This window comes from Ambystoma mexicanum, chromosome 10, assembly GCF_040938575.1.
Source record: "Ambystoma mexicanum isolate Mex_15411 chromosome 10, UKY_AmexF1_1, whole genome shotgun sequence".
Lineage (NCBI taxonomy): Eukaryota > Metazoa > Chordata > Amphibia > Caudata > Ambystomatidae > Ambystoma > Ambystoma mexicanum.
The window spans coordinates 891545732-891573574 of record NC_090932.1 but is presented as its reverse complement, the minus strand read 5'-3'; the positions used below and the strand labels follow the sequence as shown (position 1 = coordinate 891573574).

The following is a 27843-nucleotide window of genomic DNA, read 5'->3' as shown; positions in this document are numbered from 1 at the left end:
GGGAGTAGGATGGAGTGCAGGTAGTACGAAATCTCAATGGTAGGTGTGGTTTTTAAAACCTAGGTTGTACCTGAAGGGTCAAAGGGGAAACTGGGAGGGAGACCGGCTCAACTTATGATTGAGGGGGCCAAGATGGAAACAGGGAGGTGTCACGATCATGGAACAAATTAACAGAAGGGGAACACATACCCTGGAGGAACCCATGGGGGTGGTAATTGCTGCATACCAAAATGTACTAAAGGTGAAGGGTTATTGTCAGTACTTAGTCGGTACACTGGGTGTAGAACAAGTACTGCCACCAACCAACCCTACTAAAAACTCACCCTTCTGCATACAGCTCTCTAAACTAAACACAACCATACCTCTACAGCAGAACAAACTGCAGAAACTGGACTACACAACTAAACATGGCACACAGCAGCTACCAACCATAACACCTACACTCGGTGAATGGTGTCAAATGAAGCGGCCAACAGTACATCACAGCTCTCTGGGGCATTCTCCTGCTCAGTCCTAGCCCCTCCCCATTGCATTACACAGCACTAAGAAACCATGCAGGTAGCAACAGTGCATGGTATATGAACCTTATCAAGGGGGTTTCAAAGTGCGCAGCGTGGCTTTTTGGCACCAATTATTTATGGCACAGCACCACTAACGTATGCAGCTATGGCTATAAACTCAATTCGCCATTAAAAAAATCTCGAATGAAAAGCAACACTTGCATTACCGAGCGCTCCACTTGGCTTCTAGGGACGCGTCAACCTAGGGAGAATATGGCATACTTTTAGCCAAACGCCAATATCCCACAGGCACAAAGCAGATCTACAACCAAGTGATCAGCATATGGTTTTATCATCATAGGTTTTACAGTCCCGAAAGATGTTAAATCCAACATTTCACTTGTCCAATAGGGACCATCAGAGTGCGCTATATTAAAAACAAACTACTAATAGCCTCAAAAATATTTACATGCCCTAAACCACAACCACTTTGCTTTGTCCCGAAGACAAATTTAGGAGTACAGTAAACAATGGTTCACACTTACCAGTAATTGTAGACCTGCGCCAGGGTTCCACACTGCCTTTATGTTACTGAAAAGAAAATACAAGAGATAAGTACAGTGCTTGCTGGAAAGCACACATGTTTGAGACCAAGTGTCCCTGCCTGCTGTTGCACCATAACAGACAGGGATAGTAGGAATCAATTGCTTTGTGCAGGGGGAACGACAAGGCAGCACTTGCAGCTGAATTGTAACTTATCCTGCATCATAAACCAAAATGCCCAGTTTTAGCTCATTAGAGCAGCCTTTACAGCTGGTAAATACCCAGGAAGTAGCTCAACAGGGACATGCTGTTCGGGCCCATTTCAGAAGTACAACTAGCTAAATTCCTAGGGCATGTGAACTACCCATAACATTTGCAATGCCTTTAGATGAGGGAATAAAATGTAATTACCAGCACTTGAAACTTCAGAGCCAGATCCACAGGGCACTGCCGTAGTCTCCATACTGCAAACTAAATTTATACATTTTAGTTACTGCTCATAAACTATGTACATGCTTTAACAAAAGCAGAACGTGTTTGATACCAAGCATCCCTGCCTGCTGTTGCACCATAACAGACAGGGATAGTAGGAATCAATTGCTTTGTGCAGGGGGAACGACAACGCAGCACTTGCAGCTGAATTGTAACATCCTGCATCAGTTTCAAGGTCGTGCAGGCAAGGGCAAATGCAAGTAGGTTGTTGATGAAAGTTTTAATAGCAAAGAGGGGTTCGTGGTGCACGCACCACATGGATGACTTGGGTAGACTACTGTAGTTAGAGTTACTTGTGAAAAGCCAATACATGAATTCCACACGCAATGTCAAATCCACTGATACTACACACTGAAACACAGGCCATCACATCTCAATATGTGCAAGAAAACGCATCAAAGTCTTCATTGGCCACCGATTGCTGCACAGATTAAATCCAAATCCCTCTGCATCATCCACAAAGGGACCACACTGTCCTCATCTTACTAAATACTCCTACATTCCTCTGGCACCAACCAAGTAAAGCATTTCATTAATCAAGCTAGGTGGTTGCTGGCTTTCCTCAGCTGGCTCCCTCCTATGGGAACAGCGTCCCCATGCGTTTTAAGCAGGACTTGCCGCCTCCTCTGCTAATCCCACAGTTGCTGTAATTAGCGTTGGGGCCCGTATGCAGACCCTTTGGCCCCTGACGTCCCCACACTCAATCAGCCAAGCTCTCGTCTACCCTAAGAACTTGCCTTGGCACACCCTCCGCCCTGCAGGTTCACATTTAATCCTAACGTTGCCCCTGGCCATAGCACTCAAAAGCATTTAATCTGTGGCTCACCCATGAGTCTGGGCAACCCAGCACTTACACCCTCTTCCTTGCTGCACTGGCACGTTCTGAATACTCACAAGGCATAGTAGGTTTGTCCTTCCTCCTTTTCCCTCCTCTGCCCTCATTAAATATTGTGTTTTGTAATGTATTTTGACTCCCTCGCTCTGTGGGGGCTTTGAAATTTACTTGCTGTATAAGCACCCAACACGCATAAAATCGCAGTCCTTTCTAAACCCAGGGTTGCTAGGCCCTCCCCTGAAAGGCAATTCACTTCCACGTTCAAATACCACATATGCAGTTTAGCTGGTCAAATTTAAGCTGCATGTTTCCAGAGAGGTTATCCCGAAAAGCTGATGTGGTCGTGGGACTGTGGACTGGACATTTGGCATTACTGCTACAAGCACAGAGATCACAACATAAGCATGTACTGAACAGGAGCAACGCTGGAAGGAGACGGGCTAAAGCTTGCAGTAGGTATGCACCCCCCATGGGAGGCAGAGTTGCTTACAAAGTCACAGGGTGTAGCCACAGACCAAGCCAGATGTATGCAAGCTTAGGTTGCTCTTAGCCAGCAGATTGATACACAAATGGGATGAGGTCACAGCACAATTGGTAGTTAGCATATTTGGCATTTCGGGAAGCCTTCCGAATAAAGTGCCCTAAAATGGTGTGCTTTTAGAACCTTCAAGAAAGCATCTAGGGACCCAGAATTAAGGAGGCCTGTTTAATATACAATCTACACAAGGGGTGTGGAATGCCCACCACCAGTGTGCTAGACGGCTAGTGGATTTTATAATGAAAGCTAGGCATGTAGGCAGAAGTCACTGGGTGGAGACACGACCAGACGCCTCTACTCATTGAAAAACAAGGTGGAAAGCTTTCCCCCCTGCCCCCAAATTTAAAATGGGCACCGGGAAACCTTTGCAGGGCACCTCTGAAAGCAATAGCACCAGCAAGTTCATTGGAACAAATGGCCTTTTGACATACTAAAAGTAGCAAGCTGACCATACCTGTGAATAAACCGCAGACTGAACGCAGGCTTCAGGAACTCATGCCACGTCTGAAATTTAAAAGGATAATTAGTGCAAGGCATATTACTAGCTGCATGTCATTTTGAAAGCGCGACAAGATATGCTGTTGGCCACAATATGGTGATGGACTACAACTGTATAGTTATCACCCAAATAGTTTGTTTACAATTGTTCGAATGAACAATTGACCGCGATAGATAGATGGTTTTGTGTTGGGTGGGGGTTTCCCCCCCACATGTGTTACAATGAACCTTCACAATTCGGTCAATTGTGTAAAGGTCAATTGTAATTCGACCAATTGTAAAACTGACAATTCGTATACAACCGTATAGTCCACTGGAGTGTGGTCCTTAATGTCCCCCAGAAGAGTATCTGAAGTAGCGTGGACTTTACAGAAGTAAAATCTTGCTGTGAACAAAGCAAACTTCAGCAGCCCCTAGGGCCAGACATGACCCACGGAACAGCACACATGCAAATACAAAAAAAACTCAAAATAATGAATGGAAACTTAAGGATGCTAAGACGCTCATTCGAGACAATGATTGTCGCCGGAGAAAAACTTGCCCATCTCAGTGGGTAGAGCAATCCAGGTCACTTCTCCGCACCCCAATTGTCTTAAGTTGGAGGGAGCTACGATTCGGCCCAGGGCATTTGACGGTGCAAAAACTGTTACAGAATGCTCACGAGCAAAGTTAAGCCAAGACTGTCCCAATGATACGATGCAAAGGGCGCATCGTATTCTCTGTAAGCATCATATCAAATATTACAGGGGGGCAACAGTTTCCACCCCAGGCCTAATTTAAACCACCAAATTTAAAAGGCTGTTAAGCAGTAATAAAGGAGATAAAGCAGAATGCTTGCCTCCGGTCTGGTCATATAATCAGATAAACCATACATACCAAGGCACAACCAAGCAGCCATAGCTGGAAGCTTGAGACTGACTCAATGCATCGCAGACATGCCAATTAGCTCTTAAATTTGAACAAAATGCATGCTTTCGTGCATGATGCATTGTGCCCCGCGCAGCAAGGGATGGCTGGCATGTGCAGCTTAAGAGAAAGGACTCTTTTCTGGTACAGACATCTACCCATTTCTTTGAAGTTCAGCTACACCAGCCTAACAGGCACGCCAACATGTGTTGGGCAACACACTAGCCCTGAACAAAGCAAGCTAAAAGCCCATAACCACACCCTTCCATCGGTTTCTAGTAGGCTTGCACATTCCCCAAAAAAAAAAAAAAAATCGTACGTCACATAGGATTACATTGTATGAGCGTGGTTACTAGAATCCTGCCCATGCCAATAGTTAGAGGTCTCAGAACCCTAGAATCACAACCACCACAATCAGGTCGCCCATCGAGTGTACTTGATATCATCTACAGCAAATCAGTCAGGATTGAACCAATGAATCACCTTGTTGCTACTCCTACAATCCAAATCGTCTGCTTGTAACGAAGCGACATCACAAATAAGGGCATTTAACAGTCCCACATTGTCCACAAAAGTGCCAAGCGTGTTAGGGGACCGCCCGCTTTAAGGGTCACCGCTAGGTACATGCAACCAGGAAGGGTTACATCTAATCTAGTGAAGAAAAACCTTTACCTGAATGTTTGGCCAGCTATCCGTGCATGGTGGGAGGTGGGAGGTGGGCATGTTCATTCGGACACGTATCACACTGTGGATGAAGTTTTTAATTAGAACACTTCTGTTGGGTCACAAGTAATGCTAAACTCACGTGCCTCAACACATTAAGATTATATCCCACACCCCTTTATTCCAGGGAACTTGGTTATCCTCCCAAAACCTAGTAGTACGGCTACAATGCACGACAGTCAACATCTACCATAATTAGCATGTGGCCTGGAGAAGGAACAAGTTACTTACCTGTAACTGTTGTTCTCCAGCATGGGTCTGGCATGGATTCACATGCTCATGAATATTCCCCGTCGTCAGGCTGGGAATCCTCGGTAAAGAAAAAACCAGTATCAGTTTCGTTTCTGATCTGTCTTTCGTAGTAATAACCAATCACTGGTCTCTGCGTCATACTGACCACAGCCAATGACTGCCCTCTACCTAAGCACCGCCTCTGGCAGCCATCTTCAGATTTGGAAGCACGTGAAGTGGCAGTATGACCAAGTGAAGAGCCGCAGAGGGGTAGGCGGGAGGGTTCGCATGTGAATCCATGCCAGACCCATGCTGGAGAACAACAGTTACAGGTAAGTAACTTGTTCCTTCTCCAGCATGGGGTCTGGCATGGATTCACATGCTCATGAATAAAGAATACATAGCAGTACACACATGCACAACCACGGGAGGTGGCAAAGGCTCAACATTAAGCATCACATCAACTCAACATTAAGCATCTTACCTCCTCACCAGGCTCACCTCAGGCGAACAGGTTGCGCAGCACTGCTTGGCCGACCCTGGACTCCTCCCTGGAATCCCGGTCGACGCAGTAGAATTTCGTGAAGGTGTGCGTCGACCTCCACGTAGCAGCCCTGCATATGTCCAGCAGGGGCACACCAGATAGGAACGCCGTGGTAGCTGCGATCGCTCTGGTGGAATGGGCTCTCGGACGGCCAGGCAGCGGTCGGTTTGCCAACCGGTGACAGTACATGATACAGCCGGAGAGCCATCTGGAGATGGAAGCCTTCGAGAGAGCCTTCCCCTGATTGACAGGTCCAAAGTTCACAAAGAGTTGTGACGTCTTCCGAAAACCTTTTGTGCGGTCCACGTAGAACTTCAGCGCTCTAGCTACATCCAGCGAGTGCAAAGTCCTCTCAGCCGGCGACGAAGGCGACGGGAAGAACACAGGTAACACCAAGGGTTCGTTGAGATGAAAGTCCGACGGTACCTTGGGCATGAAGGAGGGGTGCGTCCTGAGCACTACCCTCGTGTCGTGGAAAGTCAAGTACGGGGCCTTGCAGGAAAGGGCCTGGATCTCTCCCACTCGTCGTGCGGAGGTGATGGCCACGAGAAAAGCTGTTTTCCACGATAGAAACTTCAACGGGGCCGAGTGCAGAGGCTCGAACGGGGGTCCCATGAGTTTGGTCAGCACCACGTTGAGCTCCCACGCCGGGGCCGGAGCCTTCACCGGCGGGAACGATCTGAACAGTCCCTTCATGAACTCTTTCACCAGACGATGAGACCACAAGGACGTCCGGTCCGTGGTTCTGGTGTATCGGGAGATCGCAGCAAGATGAATCTTGATGGACGCGTGTGCCAGACCAGCTTTGGCCAGCGTCAGCAGGTACGGCAGCACTTGGGGAGCCGTAATCCGTAGAGGGTTAATCTTCTGTGCGTAGCACCAGACAGAGAACCTCTTCCATTTGTGTCCGTAGCATTTAAGAGTCGAGGACGCCCTGGCCTTTGCAAGAACCTCTCTGCAATCGGCCGGTATGTCGTATCCTCCAAACTCTAGCGCTGCAGGAGCCAGGCCTGCAAGTTCAGCGACTTCGGGTCGTGGTGGAGGATGGCGCCTCCTTCCCTGGAGAGTAGATCCGCGTCCGCCGGCAGCTTGATTGGCGGGGACGCCGACAAGTCCAGAAGGTCCGGGAACCATATCTGCCTCGGCCACGCAGGTGCGACGAGGATCATCCTGCACCGTGACCTCTTGAGCTGGTTGACGAGCCGGATTAGCAGAGGCAAGGGAGGGAACGCGTAGAGGAACAGGCCCTCCCAGGGGAACGAGAAAGCATCGCCCATGCTCCTCGTCTGGGGAAACCTGCTGGCGAACCTCCGGCACTTGGTGTTCGTCGCCGTCGCGAACAGGTCGATCTGGGGTGTGCCCCACCGTCGGAAGAGGCGATCCACCAGATCCTGCCGTAGTTCCCACTCGTGGCACGAGCGCAGCTCCCTGCTGAGTGAGTCGGCGATGGTGTTTTTTATCCCTGCCAGATGAAACGGCACCAGAAGAATCCCTTGGGCGACGGCCCAATGCCACAGGTCCTGCGCCTCCTTGGACAGCGCTGGGGACCTGGTTCCGCCCTGTTTCCTGATGTAAAACATGGTGGTGGTGTTGTCGGTGAAGATCCTCACCACCTTGCCCTTGAGGGACGGAAGGAAGGACCTGAGGGCCCAAAACACTGCACGGAGCTCCAGGACGTTGATATGCAGGGACTTCTCCGTCGGGAGCCAGAGTCCCCTTGCGTGCAGATTTTCGGTGTGCGCTCCCCACCCTTCTAGGGAGGCATCCGTGGTCACAGTCACCTGGTGGGCTTGGGTCTGGAAGTCCATGCCCGCCGTCAGATGCGCGCGGGTGCCCCACCACCGTATCGCTCGTCGGAAACTCTCGTCGAGCTTGATCCTTTCCTCGAAGCTGCCCGTCGTCTGGATCCAGCGCGCATCCAGGAACTCTTGCAACGGGCGCATCCGGAGCCTGCACATGGGAATGAGGTAGATGCAGGAAGACATCATCCCGAGGAGGGACTTGATGGACCTCACCTTGGCCGCGTCGGCCACCAACATCCGTTGCACCTTGCCCAAGATGGTCCTGGTCCTCTCCTCCGACGGGGAGGCCAGAAGGGACACTGTGTCGAGCCTCGCTCCCAGAAACAGTGCGACTTGCGCGGGCACCAGGTGGGATTTGGCGTAGTTCACGGAGAATCCCAGGTCCGTGAGGAGTTGGACGGTCCTTGCCGTGTGGACCACGGCGAGCTCCCTCGTCTTGGCGCGGATGAGCCAGTCATCCAGGTAGGGGTAGACGTGAATCCCCTCGCGGCGCAGCTGCGCCGCCACCGGTGCGAGGCACTTGGTGAAAACCCTGGGTGCCGACCGCAGTCCGAAGGGAAGGGCTTTGAACTGGTAATGACGCCCTTGGACCACGAATCTGAGGAATTTTCGGTGCCCCTTTAGGATGGGAATGTGGAAGTAGGCATCCTCCAAATCCAACGACGATAGGAAGTCTCCTTCCTCCAGCTGACCCAGGACGTGCTGGAGGGTGACCATCCGGAACTTCTGCGCCTTGATGAACTTGTTCAGGCGTCGCAGGTCCAGGATGGGGCGCCATCCTCCCGTCTTCTTCTTCACGAGGAAGTAACGCGAGTAGACTCCGGAGCCCCGAAGCCTCTTTGGGACGAGTTCGATGGCGCCCTTTCTGAGCATCGCCTTTACCTCCAGGAGAAGTTGAGGGACGTGAAGTTCTTTCCTGGCCACGGGGGGGGACGCGCGGGCACCTTCTTTGAAACTCGAGCGCGTGGCCCCGGGCCAGGGCGTCCAGCACCCAACGGTCGGTGGAGATGGACTCCCACACGCTGACGAAGCCCGCCAGCCGGCCTCCCACCGGGGTGCTCCGGTGGGGGCCCGACCCCACGGCCGGTTCAATCCTGCTTGGACGCGGCCTTGCCGCCTTGGCCTCCTTGGCGACGACGGCGGGGGCCGCCAGACTTGCCTCGTCCTCTGTAGGCCTCTTGCGACGACGAGCGGGCCGCTTGACGGTAGGAAGCGAAACCGCCGCCGGAACCTTTGGAGGCGCCCTTGCCTCCGCCGCTCCGAAAGGGCGTCCGCCGTTGCTGCAGTACTCCAAGGGCCCGGGCCGTCTCAGTATCCGCCTTGATGGCCTGAAGGGAATCGTCCACTGTCTTCCCAAACAGGTTGTTCCCGTCGAAGGGCATGTCCAGGACCCTGGTCTGGACGTCCTGTCGAAAGTCCGTAGCCTTGAGCCATCCGCGACGTCGAAGGCAAACGCCGTTGCCCATCTGGCGGAACCCAGTGTCGGCGATGTCCGTCGCCACGGTGATGGCGTGGTCCGAGGCCACCTCACCTTCCTGCAGGATCTCAAGGGCCTCCGCCCTCTTGTCGTCCGGCAGAAAATCCAGCAGGGGAGCTATCTTGTACCAGAGTTCCCTGTCGTAGCGGGCCACGATAGCCAAGGCGTTGGCCGCTTTAATCGTCGTCGCCGCCGACGAGATGACTCTGCGTCCCATGGCATCCAATTTCTTTCCCTCGCCGTCCGGCGGGGAAGTCGACGTGGAGGCCGCACCCCCCCCCGCTTTCTTCCTGGCTGCCGCGGAGACGACGGAGTCCGGGGTAGGCTGCGCCCGGAGGCATAGGGGGGCCGAGTCCGGGACCCGGTACTTTTTCTCGTACCGGTCTCTTTTCGCTGGCGTCGTGGAAGGGTTCTTGAGGAGGGAAAGGCCCTCATCCCAAATGTCGTCCAACAGAGGCACTGCGAGGACCGTCTTCCTCTTGGTCTCGCGTCGTTGGTAAAGGAAGCCTTCCTTTTTCTTCTCCTCAGGGCAGAGTTGGAAAAGCTCGGATGCCCTGGCGATCATTGAGTGGAACGATCCAATCTCGTCGGGCGGAGAAGCCCTGGTGGGAGGCGACGACGGAAAATCCTCGTCGTATGCCTCGTCGTCCGTACCCGTCGCTGCCGTGTCAGTCCCCGTATCATCCCCTCGGGTGGACGGGGAGGAGGGCTGGACGGGGCGCGACGGTTGAAAAGGAGGCGGTGGATGGATCCTTCTTTTCTTGGTAGGGGGAACACCAGAAGGTCCCGGTTCTGGATCCCCCGACGGGAGAGGTTCCTCCGTCGGTAACGGTAGTCTCGTCCTTATCTCGGAGCATAAGGACTGTATAGCCAACAAAATGGCCGCTGAGTTGTCTTGCGGCGCTGGCAGAGGGGAATCCGACGGGCGAGCAGGGGCCCCGTCGGTATCCTCGACGATGTCGTCGTCGTCACCTGCGTCGGGGCCCATTCCGACGGGCTGGTCTTGTTCCACGCCTAGGCCGTGGCTTAAGACCTCGATCAGTTCCTCTTCTGAGGTTGAGGCCGAATCTACGACGACGCCCTGCCCCCCCTTCTTCCCCACGGAGGGTTTCACGGGGGTCCTATCGATGGGCACGAAAGAAGACTCCCTCCGAGGAGGCAGGGAGATTCTGGGCCCCGAGGCCGCCACCACTGGTGCAGCCTCCACAGGCTGGGCCAGGGCCGCCGCGACCGTTTCAATAGAGGGCTTGGTCGAATGGATCAAGGCCTTCACCACCTTAGGTGCGCTCACCGCCTTATCCTTGAGGGAGGGGGCACTGCCACGCTCCTCCTCTGCCTTAGAGCTCGACCGGGGTATCTCCAGGAGCTTCGCCGGGTGCTCGGCCTTCCTCTTACCCGACCCAGAGCGTTGGCTCGTGGTTGATGGTGCCGGGGAGGGTGCGCCCTGCCTGGCGCCCGTAGAGCCCGACCGTTCGGCGCTCCCGGTTTCAGCGGACTCGCGGTGCTTGGCCTTATGTTGGGCCCCCGTCGCCGGGGCGCCCTCAAAGGTCTTAGAAGACCGCTCAGATTTCTTCTTCTTCTCGCCAGACGGGCTCTTACCCTCCAGCCAGCTGGCGAGACGTTGATGGCGGTCCTTCATGGTCCGTTCCGACATGTTGCCGCAAAACGCACAGTCCTTCTCCACGTGCGTCTTGTCCCCATGAAGGCAGTAAAGGCAGAAAGAGTGTTCGTCCTCCTTGAAGACGTTCTGCAGCTGGCATCCAGGGCAGGCCCTGAACAGCTTTCCGGGCGTCGAGCTTCCCTTCTCCTGGGCCATCTCCGAGACCGGGCCTGAGAAGCTTCTGGAGTCCTCCGAAGTGTAGCTCGACGAAATCTTCACCCTTGAGGGGCACAGATGAATCCGACACGGGTCCCCGTTGATCGGATGTAGGATCGGTGGAGCTTGAGGCTCTTTTGACCGAAAGAATCGAAGTTTTTGTGAAAAAGCGCGAAAAAATAGCACTAACGCTCGAGAGCAATAGCACGAGGATCCCAACACATGAACGTGCGGTAAAAATCTGAAGATGGCTGCCAGAGGCGGTGCTTAGGTAGAGGGCAGTCATTGGCTGTGGTCAGTATGACGCAGAGACCAGTGATTGGTTATTACTACGAAAGACAGATCAGAAACGAAACTGATACTGGTTTTTTCTTTACCGAGGATTCCCAGCCTGACGACGGGGAATATTCATGAGCATGTGAATCCATGCCAGACCCCATGCTGGAGAACATTAGGTTAAACATTTTTTCGGCCACACTATAGTGATGGACTAGAACCGCGTAGTCCACTGGAGAGCAGTCCTTATTCTCCCCTTTAAGGGCCGAGCTACAAAGTACAAGAAACAATGCTGAAGTCAAAGTCTAAGGGGCAGAGCGTTGAAAAAAGGTTCCGACTTACATGCAGGGATATTAACGTGATGCGCTGTGATTTCAAACAATGCAGTAATACAAAGAAAAGTCAACATTGGATTGTAAAATGCACTATACACATTTATAGTATAACTTGCTTGCCCAACGCGCACCCTCTAGGTAGTATAAAACGTGCGCTTAAGGAGGAGAATTAGGGGTAGGGTATTTCGTAAATTGAAATCGGTTTAGTAAGGAATGCTAAACCGCCATCTGATGAGGGCAGGATACTCTGATTTTTTAGAAATAAATGCAGCTTTTGAACCATAGAAGTCGAGTTGTTGGTGCTAGTAGAACCACTTACTGGGCTGTATCTGGTTCAGAACATAAGTGGACCCTATTCATCCTGGTGCCACAATAAACTGTAAATATAATCCATGTCCAGTTATGAAAGGAGGCTGCAGGGGACAGACAAAAAGACATGCCTTTGGATGTCATTCGTTTTAGCTTGGCGAGATGACCCATCCATGACAGCTTGTGTGGATTGGCTGGCTGGGTTGTACCCACAAGGTTCCCTGCTCAAGCGGCAACTGCAACAACTACTGCAGAAAAGCACAAAGCAGCAAGGCTCAGCACTGTTCAGCAGCCAAGATAAGACATTTGTAGTGATGCCCTCTCAGAACACCTTGCTGGCCTGTCAAATCCTGTGCCTTCACCATGTGCCGCTTTGCTCCTAAATTTCTCAGTTTTATTCATCTATTTTTTTTACAGTTATGAACACCAACTCCGTCCCACACTACACCAGTAGCAATCCTATCAAAAATATGCACAGCCTGACAAGTATACCTCCTACACTAATTTTGCTAACATGCGCAGAAGGCAGGATTTACTGGTGTGACCCAATGTACTTCAAATACAGCTTATGATAATGTATTTATAACACTCAAAACCCATAGGTTTATAATCGTAGGCAGGGATCAAAACAGTGTTGCTCTGCGTTCTGTTTCCAAAGAGCACGTTGCCCCAGAGCTATCCTATCGAGACAATGAAGGAACGCGTTACCTTCAACTATTGTTCTCCAGCATGGGTCTGGCATCTAGTCGCATGCTCATGAAACTTCCTGTCAGGCCGGGAATACTCCGTAAAAGAAAAAACAGTTCCACTTTCACACAAACTGTATTTCTCCTCTAAACCAACTTACAAACTGTATTTCTCCTCTAAACCAATCACTGTACTCTGGCCATACTGCCCCCAACCAATGACCGCCCTGTCCCTAGGCCCCTCTGGCAGCCAAATTCAGATTTGCTAAGCATGTAAAGTGGCAGAATGACTAAGAAGAGCCACAGATGAGGGAGGGTTCACATGTGAATCCATGCCAGACCCATGCTGAAGAATAGTTACAGGTAAGTAACTTGTTCCTTCTCTGGCATGGATTCACATGAATGAAGAATACATAGCAGTACAACATTACAGTCACAGGAGGTGGCAAGGCACAACAGAAGCAATACTCATACCTCTGAAACAGACGCCTCAAGCCAACAGGTTATGTAGCACTGCTAGGCAGACCCTAGTCTCCTCTAGAATCCCTGTCGATGCAGTAGAATCTCATGGGTGTGCGTAGACCTCCACGTGGCAGCTCTGCAGATGTTCAGCAGGGGCACACGAGACAGGAACGCTGTTGTCGCAGCGATCGCTCTGGTGGAATGGGCTCTTGGATGGCCAGGCTGCAGTCTGTCAGTCAAAGACAGCGTGTGATACAGCCAGAGAGCCATCTGGAGATGGAAGCCTTGGACAAGGTATTCCCATGGTTCACAGGACCCAAGTTCACCAAAAGCTGAGATTTTCTCTTCGTGCGAGCTACGTAGAACCTCAGAATACGCGCAACATCCAGCAAGTGCAAGGCCCTTTCAGCCAGTGACTAAGGCTTTGGAAAAAACGCAGGTAACACCAAAGGATCGTGGAGGTGGAATTCCAACCGAACCTTTGGCATGAAGATGGGGCGAGTACATAGCACCATTCTCAATTCGTAGAAAGTCAGATATGGCCGTTTGTAGGAAAGGGCCTAGATCTCACCCACCCTCCTGTAAGAAGTGGTGGCCACAAGGAACTCAGTTATCCACTAGAGGATCAAGATGGGCCCGATGCATAGGCTCAAAGGGGGCTCCCATGAGCCTCGTCAGCACAACACCGATATCCCAAACCCTTAGCCAGCGAGCCACAGGTATGCTTCTACTAAACACTTTCCTCATTCCCTGGAAGGGATAGCTTATCCCTAGTCATTGATGCCCACTAGCATTTCAATATGTTTTATGAGTTCCAAACCGGAACCCAGTCCCCATAGCTCTTTCCCTCTCCATACTGTCCCCATACAGAGAATCCAGGACCATGTGTGCCATCTATCGCTGGTCCGCGACGATGGCTGTGCAATGAAAATTAACATCATGGTAACAACTGAGACTTGCCTACCTACACCACACTAAATACTTAATGCTCTTTTTCCCCAGAGACACGGTACGAGGCCCATAAGACGGCAGCTTTTAATGCAGCTGAAACATCTATGGACACAGCAACAACTGTTTCTACACAGTCCATAAAACATGGAGGGGGAACTATACCACGACTTAGACCCAGGATTGGTGGTCACTACCTTGTTAGTATGACCTTTGTAGGTCAAATGTATGACAAATATCAAATTCATATTGTGCTGCATTATGCTTAAACACATTAAGTTGTGTTAAAAGAATTTGTTTGTAGTGAAATGCTATAAACAGCACTGAAGTGCCAGTAGATATGCGTGGTATATTATTTTTGGTCACCCATGTTAGTATCACAACATGTTTTGTCTTAAATGCACAACTATATTTTAGAAAAACGAATGCTAAAAGAAAAGCTTCAAAAATAGTATACAGCAGTATATTAAAGAAACTGCCCGAGATCAATGCATGAAAGCAACCTACGAGTGCATTACATGGCACCACCCAAAAAAAAAAAAACAGTTAGACTAACCTCTAATAAGGGTCTATAGTTGCATGCATTTTTGGTGCAAGGTCTACACCATGAACCTGGATAATTTGCATTCACTCTACATTATGCTTTTGAAGGGTAGTTCTAGGGCCGACTCATTGCAGTGACCCACGTGAAGAATTGTTACATACTAGAGTATGTTAAATTGTTAAGTGGCAAATCATTTCATATCAGAGTTCCCACACCAGGGCAGGAGTCTTCACCAGCGGGAAAGATCGGAACAGTCCTTTGAGGAAATCCTTGACGAGACAGTGGGACCAAAGAGAAGATCTTCCTGGAGACCTGATGAAGCAGGAAATAGCTGCCAAATGCACCTCGATAGGCGTGCAGCAGTCCCGCTTTGGCCAAGGACAACAGGCATGGAAGAATCTTCATGGTTGCGACCCTCGGAGAAGGGGGAAATCTTCTGCAAACTGCACCACAAAACGCTTGCACTTGTGACCATAGCACAAGACTTGAAGACACTGGCCTTGCGAAGGACCTCCCTGCAGTCTGCTGGCAACTTGTATCCTCCAAACTCTAGTGCTGCAGGAGCCAAGCCTGCAGGTTCAGCAATACTGGGTTGTGATGCAGGATTGCGCCTTCTTTGGTGAGCAGATACACGACCACTGAGACACGACCACTGGCAGCTTGACCGGAGGCGATGCTGACCGGCTGAGAAGGTCCATGAACCAAATCTGCCTCGGCCACACCGACAAGTATCCTGCATCAGCACTGTTTGAGTTGACTGATGACTCGCAGCAGGAGAGCCAGAGGAAGGGACACAAAGAAACATGCTTTCCCACGGGAAGGAGAATGCACCCCGCAGGCTAGTCTGGTAGACCCTGCTGGCAAATATTCTGCTATTTGGAATTCGCTGTCACAAACATCGATCTAGGGCCTGCACCACTTGATGAAGATGCGGTCCACCTGGTCCTGTCGAAGTTCCCACCCATGGCAGGAGCGCAACTCCCTGCTGAGGGAGTCGGCAATGGTGTTCTGGACTACAGCCAAGTGAAAGGGGATAAGGAACATCTCTTGCCCGACGGCCCAAAAGTTGTTCAGCACCTCTTTGGACAAGTGCCCACCTGCTTCCTGATGTAGAACATTGTGGTGGTGCTGTCCATGAAGAGCCTCACCACGTTGCCTTTCAGGAACAGAAGGAATGACTTGAGGACCCAGACCACCACATGCAGCAGATTCTCCTCCGGCAGCTACAAGCCTCTGGCGTGCAGACGTCGCTGTTGGCTTTCCCAGCCCTCCAGAAAAGTGTCTTTGGTGACATCTCCTGGTATGGGGGTTTTGAAAACCTGTGCCTTGGGCGATGTTGGGAGTGTACACCCCACCACCTTCGTGCCCATCTGATACTCGCGAGTAGGACTTTGTCCTAAACTTCCGGACACTTGTATCCAGCAAGCGTACAGTAACTCCTTAAGTGGTCACATCTGCAACCTGCAGAGCTGGATAAGTTAGATGCAAGACGACATGCTGAGCAGCGACTTGATGGCCGCACTGTGGTCTTCAGTGACTGACGTTGCAGCTTCCCCAGCATAGTCACTACCCTCTCCACCGAGGGCAACGTCAGGTTGGAGACTATCGAGCCTGGCTCCTAGGAACAGAGCGTTCGTCAATGGTATCAAGCACGACTTCGGATAATTGATGGAGAACCTCAGATTTGTCAGTAGTTGGACAGTCCTGTGTTCGGCTACCTTGATGAGCCAGTTGTCCAGTTATGGGTACACGTGTATCCCTCGTAGAAAGATGGGCTGCCACTGGTGCCAGGCAGAACACACTGGCAGTGCCAACTTTAAAAAATGAGGGCCTTGAATTGGTAGTGGCTTCCCTTAACCGGAACTTCTGATGTTTCCTGTGAATGGGGACATGGAAGTATGCGTCCTCTAGACTCCTTCCTCCAGTTGGCCGAGCATGTGCTGCAACGTGACCACCCTGTATTTTTGGCACTTGAGGCAGTCGAAACACTGCAGGTCTAGAATGGGCCTCCAGCACCTGGTCTTTTTGACTAAGTAGCTGTAGTAGACTCGAGGCCCAGAGTCACCTTGGAACTAGCTCCATCACCCCCTTTCTTAGCATGGCCCCGTACGTCCTGCAGGAGCGGAGGGATGTGCTGCTCCTGGTCACCGAAGGGGAATCCAGGGACACTTGCTGAAACTCCAGGGTACGTCAGTGGGCGAGTGTCCAGCACCCATATGTTGGAGATCTTTTCCCACTCGCTGATGGATCCCGCCAGCCAGCCTTCCACTGGGGCACCTGGGTGGCCCTCATCCTGGCTGGTTCAGTCCTGCTTGGGCACCTGCATTCCGCCTTGGGGGATACAACAGCGCCGACCACCTCCACCTAAAGCCTTGGAAAGGACTCTGTAGGCCTCCCGGGTCGTGGACCGGGAGGGTTGAAGGTACGAGGAGCCTCCACCAAATCCCTTTGTCAGTCTGCGAGAGTTTCCTCCGGAGGAGGGAAAGGAAGAGCGGTGCTGTGGAGAGTACCCAGCGCATGGCATCTGTATCCATCTCGATGGCCTGCAAGAAGAGCTTTTCTCCAAAGGGCATGTCCAGCATCCTCGTCTTGACCACATGACAAATGGGTGGACTTCAGCCAGCCACGACAGACACTGTTCCCCATCTGTTGGGGACTAGCATCAGTGATGTCCAGGGCCCCTGTGATGGTACAAAGCCACTTTCCCCCCCCCTCCAGGAGTGCGATCGCCTCCATGCGCTTGTCGTGTAGGACCTCCAGAATCGGGGCCAGTTTGTAACAGTTCCCCCTCATACCTGGTCAGGATCACCAATTCATTGGCCATCTATGCCGTGAAGTAGATGACCCTTCTCCCCATGGCGTCCAACTTCTTCCCCTTGCTGTCTTGGACTGAGGACGATGACCGATGGGTTAGTCAATCTCTTCCTTGCAGCAACCAACACCGGAGACAATGCAACCGTAGGCATGTGGTGCAGACTCTGCACCTGGTACTTACTGTAGCCTATCCTGCTTGGCTGGGGCAGGACTCAGTAGGGCCAGGCCTTACTTCCACACGTCCTCCAGGAGGGGCACCACCATGATAGTCTTCCTCCTGGCCTCGCACCTCGGTACAGGAAGCCTTCCTTCTTGGTCTAAGAGCTCGGAAGCTCTGGCGACCGTAGCATGAAACAACCCCCCCCTCATCCCATGTGATGCCCTCGGCTGCAGCAATACCCCACCATGTCATCGTCCATGTCCAGCCTTGTGTCCAGATCCTTCAGGTGGGAGGGCACCTGGTGCAGAGGTTGTTGATGAAGGGGCATAGGTTGGCACTTCCTCTTTCACTGGAGGCTGATCCAGGGCCGGGAGCACCCTCTTGATTTCCAACACTTGTGTGCAGGGTCAAAAAGATGTCCAGAGATCACTCGGCTGAGCAGTTTGCCTACTAGGCCCCACGCAGTCATCTGTTCCGTCATAATCCTCCACGTCCTAGTGGATTGTGTACATGGTCTACTGGTCCTCATCCAAGGATGAAACCTCCATGTCGTGGGGTACGGCATGTGGCTGGCCTGGGACCTAATCACCCACCACACCCTGTTTTGCACCTGGAGATGGAGCTGGGCTCAGCGACAGCATCCTTTCCGGTGTCTTCGCCACCGCCCCAGGAGAGGACTCCCACCTCAGGAGCAGGGACATCCTGTGCACAGTCCCTTCATTCTCTTGGATAACCCGATGCAGATATTGCACTCCCCTTTGTGGTCTGGGTGAAGACAGTCCAAGGATGGCCAACAAGTGGGCAGAGGATAGGTGCGACAAAGATAGTCAACGTCATGTCATGGAAGGTGAGGGGGTGGCCGATTAGCAGGAGGCAGACGTTGGTGAGGTTGCTGCATTTGAGTCCATGCCTTCGTGTAGGGGAAATGTTGCCTGGTGATTGTGGGGATAGCTGGCAGGATAGAAGAGAAAACTCATGCCCACCTGTTTGAGCAGGAGGTCGGGCCTTCATGGTCCAAACAGCAATTGCCCTATTCTATCAGCTCGACATCCAGGCAAGACATCTTTATTCTAAGAATGAAGAGCAGAAAGAAAGAGGCATGGCTAAGGTGGGTGGAGCTAAGGCCAAAGGATATACCTGCACACTTCACAACATTCTGCATTGTTCATCTTTATCTTTGCTTATATACACACAGTTGACCTGTTTTCGACCTAGCTATGTCAAGTTAAAATCATGGTGTTTCTCTGTGTTGTCTCGTTTTATCTGAACACTTGAGCCTTTTTTTAAAGAAAAAAACTCACAAGACTAGCCACTAAAATAATAAAGAGGCTACCATAAAACCAGTCATAACCAATGGTTGTTTCTTCACCTCATGATTAGGATTTGTCACTAATGCATGGGTCCCTTGGGAAGGTTTAAAACACAAACTGCTCAAAAGTGACTGCAGTATGGAATTAGAGGACAGGAACACCCAATGTAAACATACCTTAATCTTCCAGCCCACTATATCCTGTCCGACTTTAGGGCTGTCCCTCCAGTTACAAGAACACTTTCACAACAGCAGCTTATTTCTATTTGGTACATGCAGATCTCACTGACGCAGTTTCATTATTACCTTGATCAGCCACATGACCCCATGCAGGTGATCCTCAAAACACCAGGAGAGGGCATGAGGCTGCTGTGGAAACCTATTACTAGAGAACTACAGGCATTTGGGGGCTAACAACTATTTTGACTCATGGGACCCACTGTCCTATACACCCACTTGGGGTAGTGAAAAGAGGCTTGGTTTGCTTTTGGTGCTTCAGGACACAGCAGACATCCTAGCTGCCGTTGCCAAAGTCATCCTTAAACAGGTTATCCAGAACGGGCAGCATTCATCCAAGCAGGCTAGTACATTCCAAACCGTGAGGCATTTTGGCAGACTTCCACCATAGAGGTTTCATAACCAAGACAGTGAATCAAGCAAGGGTGATGGTACTCAATCTGAGCCAACACGACCCCAGCCAGAAGAACAGTTAGAACTAGTACATGCAAGTGCTGGGAGAGTAAAGCGCTTACTTCAGTTGTAGCCTACACTAAACTGGCTGGTCAACATTCCATAGCCCACCGATTGCTCTGTAAACCCTGGGGCAGGGAAGGCGCATGAGGAAAATCCATCCATGTAGTTCTACAATCCCAGACTACACCATCTAATCTCGTAACATTACCATTCAGAGACGTCCCAAGTAAGGCCCTCCCTTTCAAAGTGAGTGGTTGGCTTTTGAGCACAAGCTGGATAAGCCACTGCAAGCATACATAGGGAGCCATCTGGAGGGGAATATTATCCTTCCCCAACACTTACTTGGGGAAGGATATGAAGCTTACTGCACCAGTTTCATATGATCAGAGTTCAACCAGTCAAAGACCTGCCCAGTACCTAGCAAAGTACTATTGGACAGAAAAAGGTGCATGCCCCCCATAAAAAGTGCTGTATAAATAGTTATAGTTGGGATATTAAGATTGCTTGACAATGATTGTACCTGACCAAATACTTGCCAGATTAAACAAAGACAGGTAAAGCGGTGTGTCCGAATGTGCACACGCAAGTAATTCACTGAGCAGGAATAGAGGCTTCCAAGGTGTGTCATGATTATCAGATCATGGTATGACAGTCTGAACAACACGTATACCAGCCCAACTATCTCTGCCCAAAATGACTACATGGAATATCTACATGAAAAATAAAAAAGGTACTACAAAAAACCAACCCAAAAAGGGGGTACTCCAATCCAATCCTAGCCCGTTTCTGGCCAGTACATCTCCCAAGCAAGGCGTGAAGTATCTGCTTGCAACCCAAACATAAGCAACGAAAGGTACTAGGCAAGTAATGTGGCCAATCGTTTTCGCGAGCCTAGACAAAAGGTCTAATTTTATATGGAGCCACTTTGCTGCCAACTAAAATCTTTGCTTTTCTTACAATGTTCAGTGGCCCAACCATGGGAGCATCTTTTCTTGCAACTACGGGCCCCTCTGCTAAAATGCAGTCATCAGTACAAGGGCGCATGGAAAAACCTGCATAGCATAGAAAAACACTGCTCTAATTTCCTATTACTAGTCTTTACCATTGTTTATGCAAAGGATTTCCTTCACTGTAAATAACCACTGTTGTAAACCGCAGATTTTTTCTCCAACAGCGGTTTTGCACCCCCCCACCCCTCAATCGGTACTAGTTGAGAGCTCAGTTAATAGTGAGCAATTGCAGCAGTAAAAACACTTAACCAAAAACGCCACATTCATACACAATAGCAGTGCTCACATTGTTGGGCCGGATTATAGGTGTACAGTAAAAGTAGTTTTGGATACCCGCTTTACTGAATCACATCCAAGTAGCCTGTTAAGTTTGCACAAACAGTTTTATTCAGTCTCAGGTCTTACTTTCAGGTGGGCATCGTCTGCTACTCAACTCAGGGCACGCACCGGGAACCTGGCCAAGGGCTCTTTTGCATGGTGCTCTGCCTTTAGCTGCTCAGATGTTAACTCGCGTCAGCCCAGTCAATGGTGAGCGATCATGGGAGTAGTAGCGCCTTTGCACACCCCCTGGCTTGGAGTGACCATGATGATTGCAAGCCCGAGTGACAACTGCTAGACTACTCTGAAAACATGACTGGCATCAGCATGGATCCCAACCGTAGGACCTTGTATCAGCCAATGAAGTGCAGTTTCATTGGTTCTAGCTCCAGCAAGTTATCACAAGTTCAACCACTCTTAAGTTGCTCAGGGGCTACATAGCATATATCAAAGTTGAGCAATAATTTAACCGATGGGGCATAAGTCCACTGGTCCAGTCACAAGGTAGCTTGAGCATAACTAATAAGGAAATAATTCACAGCCTGTCTAACGGGTTGCAATGTCTGGGATCCATTCACAGTTCACAGACATGATAGTACTTTGAAAGCAAATGTTATTTGACGGAAAATGTCCAAGACAGAAGAGTACAATGGCAATAACAGTTTTCAGAAAGCATTTTATTGAGTGGAGACAAAAGCAAACCGCATTTAAGGAGGCTAGTACTAAAGACCATAACTCCAAAGATGGGTTAAAGAGGGGTTAAGAACCATTTTGATTAGTGCTGGGGTGCACTTAGTATGTATGCACCCAGAGTGGTTAGTGCGCGTTAGCTGCATTTTAATGCCATGTGTGGTGCAGTGGATGCGAGATCAGCAGAGGGTGGCTTGTCTGCATTCTTGCTGCTGTTTTGTAAGAATTGTGCACCACTAGGCAGATTTTTTTAGTGGGATATAGCTGCATTCTACCAGGTTGTTGCAGTGATCTGAGTGATGTAGCTGTGTTCTATTTGTTGATGTTAAGGGGAGAGTGAGCATATTGATAAGAAGGAGTGGTCATTGGTTGCTTTGAGCTCAGCGTTCCAGCCGTGTCTGCCCTGGTGGTTGTAGATTACATGGAATTACAAGCCGTCGTAGTCCATTCAAAAGATATACAAGTCCGTAGTAGTTTAAGAATTTCAACCGGGTCAAGCGCAGCCACTGTCGAGGGACATCTTAATTAGCAGCGTGCAGATTGGGATGCTACATTAAAAAAAAGTCAAATTAAAAAAACTTCAAAGCATGGAATTACATCAGGTTACTATCAAAGAGCATTATGCCAAATTGCTAAAAATCAAATCCTGCAATACAACCAAAATCATACCCCTATCAAAATACCATTATTTCGAGGCCAGCTAAACATGTACGAGATCAAGCGTCCCAGTCTGCCATTGGATTATAATAGACAAGGATAGTATGAATCGTGTCTTTTTGCAGGGGGAACGACACGAACAGCATGTTTGCTGCTGTGTAACTTAACCTGCATCAAGGACAACATGGCAAAGTAGAGAACTGCTGACATGGTACAAAAAAAATAAAATAAACAGTCTTGAAATTTACCAGCTCAATTGGCATTCTATCCAAACGTGGAGCTGCTGCAGGAGACTCCACATTACAAAGAGTTGCAGTCCTCTGTAGGAAAAAGAAAAGTAGTCACGTCAAACAACCCTGTTTAATGAACATGGCCAACATATCAGAAACAATGTGAAACAATGTAAATTAGACCGTATTTGTTGCACCACCCTTAAGACGTTGGACACTGGACAGTAAGAAAGAGGTCCACCCAAGTCACTTCAGATTGTGCCATTACTCTCCTTCCTTCGTGTACCCTGCTAGCATTATTATTAAAACCTGGAGTGATCCAGGATTTAATAATTTTAGCACAATGCTTTAACAGGAAGGAAAACCGTGCATGTGGCAAACCAAACAATGCAGCCCCCTTTATTAATTTACACCACCAACATAGCATGCAAGAGAGCCCTGCAAACCAAACACCAAGATGCAAGGTTGGAAAGCTGCACCTCTACCTTCATCCCTCCACCATTCCCCTCACCACCCACATGACCACTCAACCAACCTCTGCACTGCCACCCAGGGGCTTCCAATCCACATAAATATGCATGTCACATTCCCGTCGGCTATAAACACCATTAAAGAACCTCGAATGTAAAGCAATACTTACATTGCATTACCGAGCACCCAACTTCTCCAACAGGGATGTTGGAACCACCTGCGGGGAATATGGCAGTATTTAGTCACCAATACCCACAGACACAAAGTAGATGTACTGCCAAGTGATCAGCGTAAGGTTTTGCCATCATTGATTTTACAGTCCCGAAAGATGTTGAATCCATCATTTCACTTGTGGGTTTTCAGAAATGGCAAAGTATATGAACTATGGCCTAGAAATCTGAACATATTTAACAAGCCCGACCTCACGCACCCCAGAATTGAGTGCCTTCACAAAGCTATGCATGGAGATTAGCACGTTTTACAACAATTCGTACTAACCGAAGCGGCTGCAATGTGTGGTTTGGCTTTTTCTCCCTTGGGAATTTGATTTGCCCCCTTGCCGCAAAAAGAATTATTTTTTGTCAGACAAATGCCTGGTTGGAGAAACTGCTTTTGCAGTATGGTCAATCCAGCGCGGCACGAGACACAAGTTCCAATTTCCGTTCTCTCATTGACTGGACGAAAGTCCGCGCAACAAAACAATGCAGTTAATCAGTGCATTGATGTTTCGGTTAGTGTAATCATCCAGCACTCCTGGAGATGGCCGAGCCTAGTTAGGCATCAGGAACAAACGTTTTAGAATATGTAAGTCTAGTTAGACCCCCTCCATAAACATAAACCTGAGGTAATGCCCTTTGTTTTTGCACCTGCACAGCAACTTTCATTCTGGTTTTCTAAAGGGTTTGCCCGATGAGGTTTTGGGGATGTCTGTTCAGTAACAAGTCTGCAAGACAACGCCCTTCTAAAACTGTATCAAGAGTATTGTAAAATGTTGTCCAGAAACAATGTCTGTTGTCTAGTAAATCATGAAGGTTTTAGTTTAGGGACAATAAGTCCACCGAGTGTAGTACAGCCCTGAGGATTCAATTAAATGTGCCACCTTAAAGTCAAAAAATGAGTTGGACATTGATGTGTACCTGCGGTATGGAAAGTAGATCAAGTATTTTTAGAAATTAAGGAGTTGAAAGGCCTTATTTTTATTAAACGTGTGACAAGCTGCATCATTTATGAAACGGCAAGAGCAGCTTTGCTTTTAGAAGAATCTAGAGCATTCTCGGGTATAGGTAGATTTGTCACTTGGTATGATGCGAATGAGTTGTACATAGCCTTAACAGATCTTACCGGAATAAATACCAATGTACACCCATCAAGTAATACCAACCAAGTTATGATGGGCTAACAAGCAATATTCAGACTCGCTACCTTTACCCCACCACCCCCCCAGCTTCCCATAGTACTCCCATGTCAACTCAACTAGTAACGGGATGAAACTACTAAAACACCTATGCACCATGAATGAACACACAACTAAGGAGTGGGGAGTAGGATGAATGCATTGAGTATGAAACCTTAATGGTAGGGTGGTTTTTAAAACCTAGGGTGTACCATTGAGGGTCAAAAGGGAAACTGGCTCGACAGGATTGAGGGGACCAAGTTGGAAACAGGGAGGTGGTCACGATCTCGGAACAAAAATTCAGAAGGGACAGGAACACATACCCTAGGGTTTAATTGCTGCACACCAAAATGTACTAAAGGTGAAGGGTTATTGTAGTAGTCGGTACACTGGGGAGGGGGTAGAACAAGTCCTGCCACTAACCAACACTACTAAAAACTCACCCTTCTGCATACAGCTCTCTGAACTAAACACAACATACCTCTACAGCACAAACCACAGACTTGACTACACAACTAAACATAGCAGAGCCTTACAGCACACGGCAGCTACCAACGGTAACACCTACACATTGGTGTCAACTGAGGCTGCCAACAGTCTATCACAGCTTTGCCGCATTCTCCTGCTCGGTCTTAACCCCTCCCCTTGCATTACACAGCACCAAGAAACCATGCAGGTAGCAAAGGCATCCAGGGGCTTCCAAAGTGCGCAGCGTGGATCTTTGGCACCAATTATTTATTGTACAGCACCACTAACTTATGCAGCTGTGGCTATAAACTCAACTTCCCCATTGAAGAACCTCGAATGAAAAGTAACTTACTTGCATTACCGAGCTCTGCACTTGGCTTCTAGGAAGAGTCAATAACCTAGGGAGAATAAATATGGCATTTATCCACCAACGCCAATATCCCACAGGCACAAAGCAGATGTACTGCCAAGTGATCAGCTTAAGGTTTATCATCATAGGTTTTACAGTCCCGAAAGATGTTAAATCCATCATTTCACTTGTCCAATAAGGACCATCAGAGTGCGCCATATAAAAACAAACTACTAATAGCCTTGATTATGTCCCAAACTTCACCTATTGCTTTGTCCTGAAGACAAATTTAGGAGTACAGGAAACAATCGTTCACACTTACCAGTAATTGTAGAGCAGCAGCCTGGGGTTCCACACTGCCTTTATGTTAATGAAAAGAAAATACAACACAAGTACAGTGCTTGCTGGAAAGCACACATGTTTGAGACCAAGCGTCCCTGCCTGCTGTTGCACCATAACAGACAGGGATAGTAGGAATCAATTGCTTTGTGCAGGGGGAACGACAACGCAGCACTTGCAGCTGAATTGTAACTTATCGTGCATCAGTTTCAAAGTTGTGCAGGCAAGGGCTAATGCAAGTAGGTTGTCGATGGTTTCAATAGGAAAGGAGTTTGTGGGGCATGGAGCACATTGATAACTTGGGCAGACTAGTGGTGTTAAAGAGGGCTACTTGTAGACAATACATGACTTCCACACGCAATGTCAAATCCACTGATACTACACAGTGAAACACAGGCCATCACATGTGCAATATGCAAGACAACGCAAGATACATTTTGCACAAAAAAACTAGACCATAAAAAACAGGGCCAGCACACTACTCGTTTCTAGCAGTGTCCCTTGCACAATAAATCTCAATAAATCTCAAGTTTCACTGCAATTTGCTCGCCGAGTTGTATCATCCTGCTCAGGAGCATCTGTGACAAATTATAAGCCAGGTTTCACTATTCTAACATTGGGGAGAAGGAGCAGAGTAATGCACATTACAATTCCCACTTCCCCTCATTTTGGCTTCCTCCTTGGGCCCTTCACCTGCTCCTCCTTCTGAAGCCAGAAACCTTGTGTCATCTTCCACCCTCTCGACTCCTCACTCAGGACATTGCCCCCTTCTCAAAGGAATTCCCCTTTTCTCACAAGAGACTCACTGTGACCCAAACTCTGGTTCTCTCTAGGCTGGACTATTGTAATAGCCTCCCCCTGAATCTACCTTCTTCCACTATGTGACCCCCCTGCTAGCCAATCCAGAATAGGGCAGTGAGACTTACCCTTGGCCTCAAGCCCGGGGACAGCATCTCCTGCCCTCAAAAGTCTTCATTGGCTACTGCTCGCTGCACCGATTAAATTCAAATCCCTCTGCATCATCCACAAAACTGTCGGGCCCAGGGACCACAGGTCTTAATACCGTATGCAAATCATTTAATGAATCCGGAGTAGGTGGTCGATTCCTTCCTCAGCTGGCTCCCTCCTATGAGAATAGCCTCCACCTGAACCATAAGCAGGACTTGCTGCCTCCTCTGCTAATCCCACAGTTGCTGCGATTGGCTTTGGGGCTCTTATGCACACCCGCAGGGCCCACCCGACCTCCCCACACCCTATCAGCCAAGCTCCTGTCAACCCTAAGCACTTGCCTTGGCACACCCTCTGGCCTGGAGATTCACCTGTTGCCAGTCATATATAGCACTCAGCCAAAACATTTAACCTGTGGCTAACCCACGAGCCTGGCACGTTCTGAATACTGAAGTTATAGTAGGTTTGTCCTTCCTTAGCCATTAAATATTGTGGTTTGTAATGTATTCTGACTCCCTTGTTCCCTCGCCCTCTGGGTGCTTGGCAACGAATGTACTTGCTGAATAAGTACCCAACAAGCATAAAATCAGTCCTTTCTAAACCCACGGTTGCTAGGCCCTCCCCTGAAAAGGCAATTCACTTCCATGTTCAAATACAACATATGCAGTTTTGCTGGTCAAATATTTCCAGGGAGAGGTTATCCCGAAAACCTGATTGTGGGGCTGTGGACTGGATATTTGGCATTACTGCTACAAGCACAGACATCACAACATAACAGGAGCAATGCTGGAAGGAGGCGGTCTAAAGCTTGCAGTAAGTATGCCCCCCATGGGATGCAGAGTTGCTTACAAAGTCACAGGGTTTAGCCACAGACCAGGCCAGATGTATGCAAACTTATTTGCTCTTAGCCAGCAGATTGAGATACAAGTGGGATGAGGTCACAGCACAATTGGCAGTAAGCATATTTGGCATTTCGGGAAGCCTTTGAATAAAGTGTCCTAAAATGGTGTGCTTTTACAAGAAAAAATCTAGGAACCCAGAATTAAGGTGGCATGTTTAATATACACTCTACACAAGGGGGTGTGTAAAGCCCATCACAAGTTTGCTAGACGGCTATTGGAGTTCAGGGAACAAATAGCCTTTTGACATACTAAAATTAGCAAGCTGATCATACCTGTGAATAAACCGCAGACTGGCAAACTGAACGCAGGCTTCAGGAACCCATGCCACGTGTCTGAAATTAAAAAGGATAATTAGTGCAAGGCATATTACTAGCTGCGTATCATTTTGAAAGAGCAACAAGATATGCTGTTGGCCACAATATAGTGATGGACTACAACCGTATAGTCCACTGTGGAAAGTGGTCCTTACTTTTCCCCATAAGAATTTGCTGTAAGATACAGAGAACCTCACAGAAGAAAAAAAGTATTTTGGGGGCTAAGTGTGTTCATATCTACAATTAGCAGTAATTGACGGTATACATCCAGACGCCACGATAACTCGTCATTTAAGAACATGGCTACCAAAGT

General features: G+C 49.2%; 7 non-coding genes across 7 annotated transcripts; all 7 read right to left on the bottom strand.

The window, feature by feature from the left end:
* Positions 1 to 830: 830 nt before the first annotated feature.
* LOC138496899 (small nucleolar RNA SNORD2) lies at positions 831 to 902 on the bottom strand. Its single transcript, XR_011278355.1, has one exon. It is a non-coding gene; the product is annotated as a small nucleolar RNA SNORD2 (small nucleolar RNA).
* Positions 903 to 1140: 238 nt separating this feature from the next.
* LOC138496869 (small nucleolar RNA SNORA63) lies at positions 1141 to 1266 on the bottom strand. Its single transcript, XR_011278328.1, has one exon. It is a non-coding gene; the product is annotated as a small nucleolar RNA SNORA63 (small nucleolar RNA).
* Positions 1267 to 1576: 310 nt separating this feature from the next.
* LOC138496871 (small nucleolar RNA SNORA63) lies at positions 1577 to 1700 on the bottom strand. Its single transcript, XR_011278330.1, has one exon. It is a non-coding gene; the product is annotated as a small nucleolar RNA SNORA63 (small nucleolar RNA).
* A 20832-nt stretch (positions 1701 to 22532) lies between these two features.
* Positions 22533 to 22707, bottom strand: LOC138496891 (small nucleolar RNA SNORA81). Its single transcript, XR_011278347.1, has one exon. It is a non-coding gene; the product is annotated as a small nucleolar RNA SNORA81 (small nucleolar RNA).
* A 389-nt stretch (positions 22708 to 23096) lies between these two features.
* LOC138496905 (small nucleolar RNA SNORD2) lies at positions 23097 to 23168 on the bottom strand. Its single transcript, XR_011278360.1, has one exon. It is a non-coding gene; the product is annotated as a small nucleolar RNA SNORD2 (small nucleolar RNA).
* A 1978-nt stretch (positions 23169 to 25146) lies between these two features.
* Positions 25147 to 25217, bottom strand: LOC138496904 (small nucleolar RNA SNORD2). Its single transcript, XR_011278359.1, has one exon. It is a non-coding gene; the product is annotated as a small nucleolar RNA SNORD2 (small nucleolar RNA).
* A 227-nt stretch (positions 25218 to 25444) lies between these two features.
* On the bottom strand, positions 25445 to 25570 carry LOC138496868 (small nucleolar RNA SNORA63). The gene has a single exon (XR_011278327.1). It is a non-coding gene; the product is annotated as a small nucleolar RNA SNORA63 (small nucleolar RNA).
* Between the last annotated feature and the right edge of the window lie 2273 nt (positions 25571 to 27843).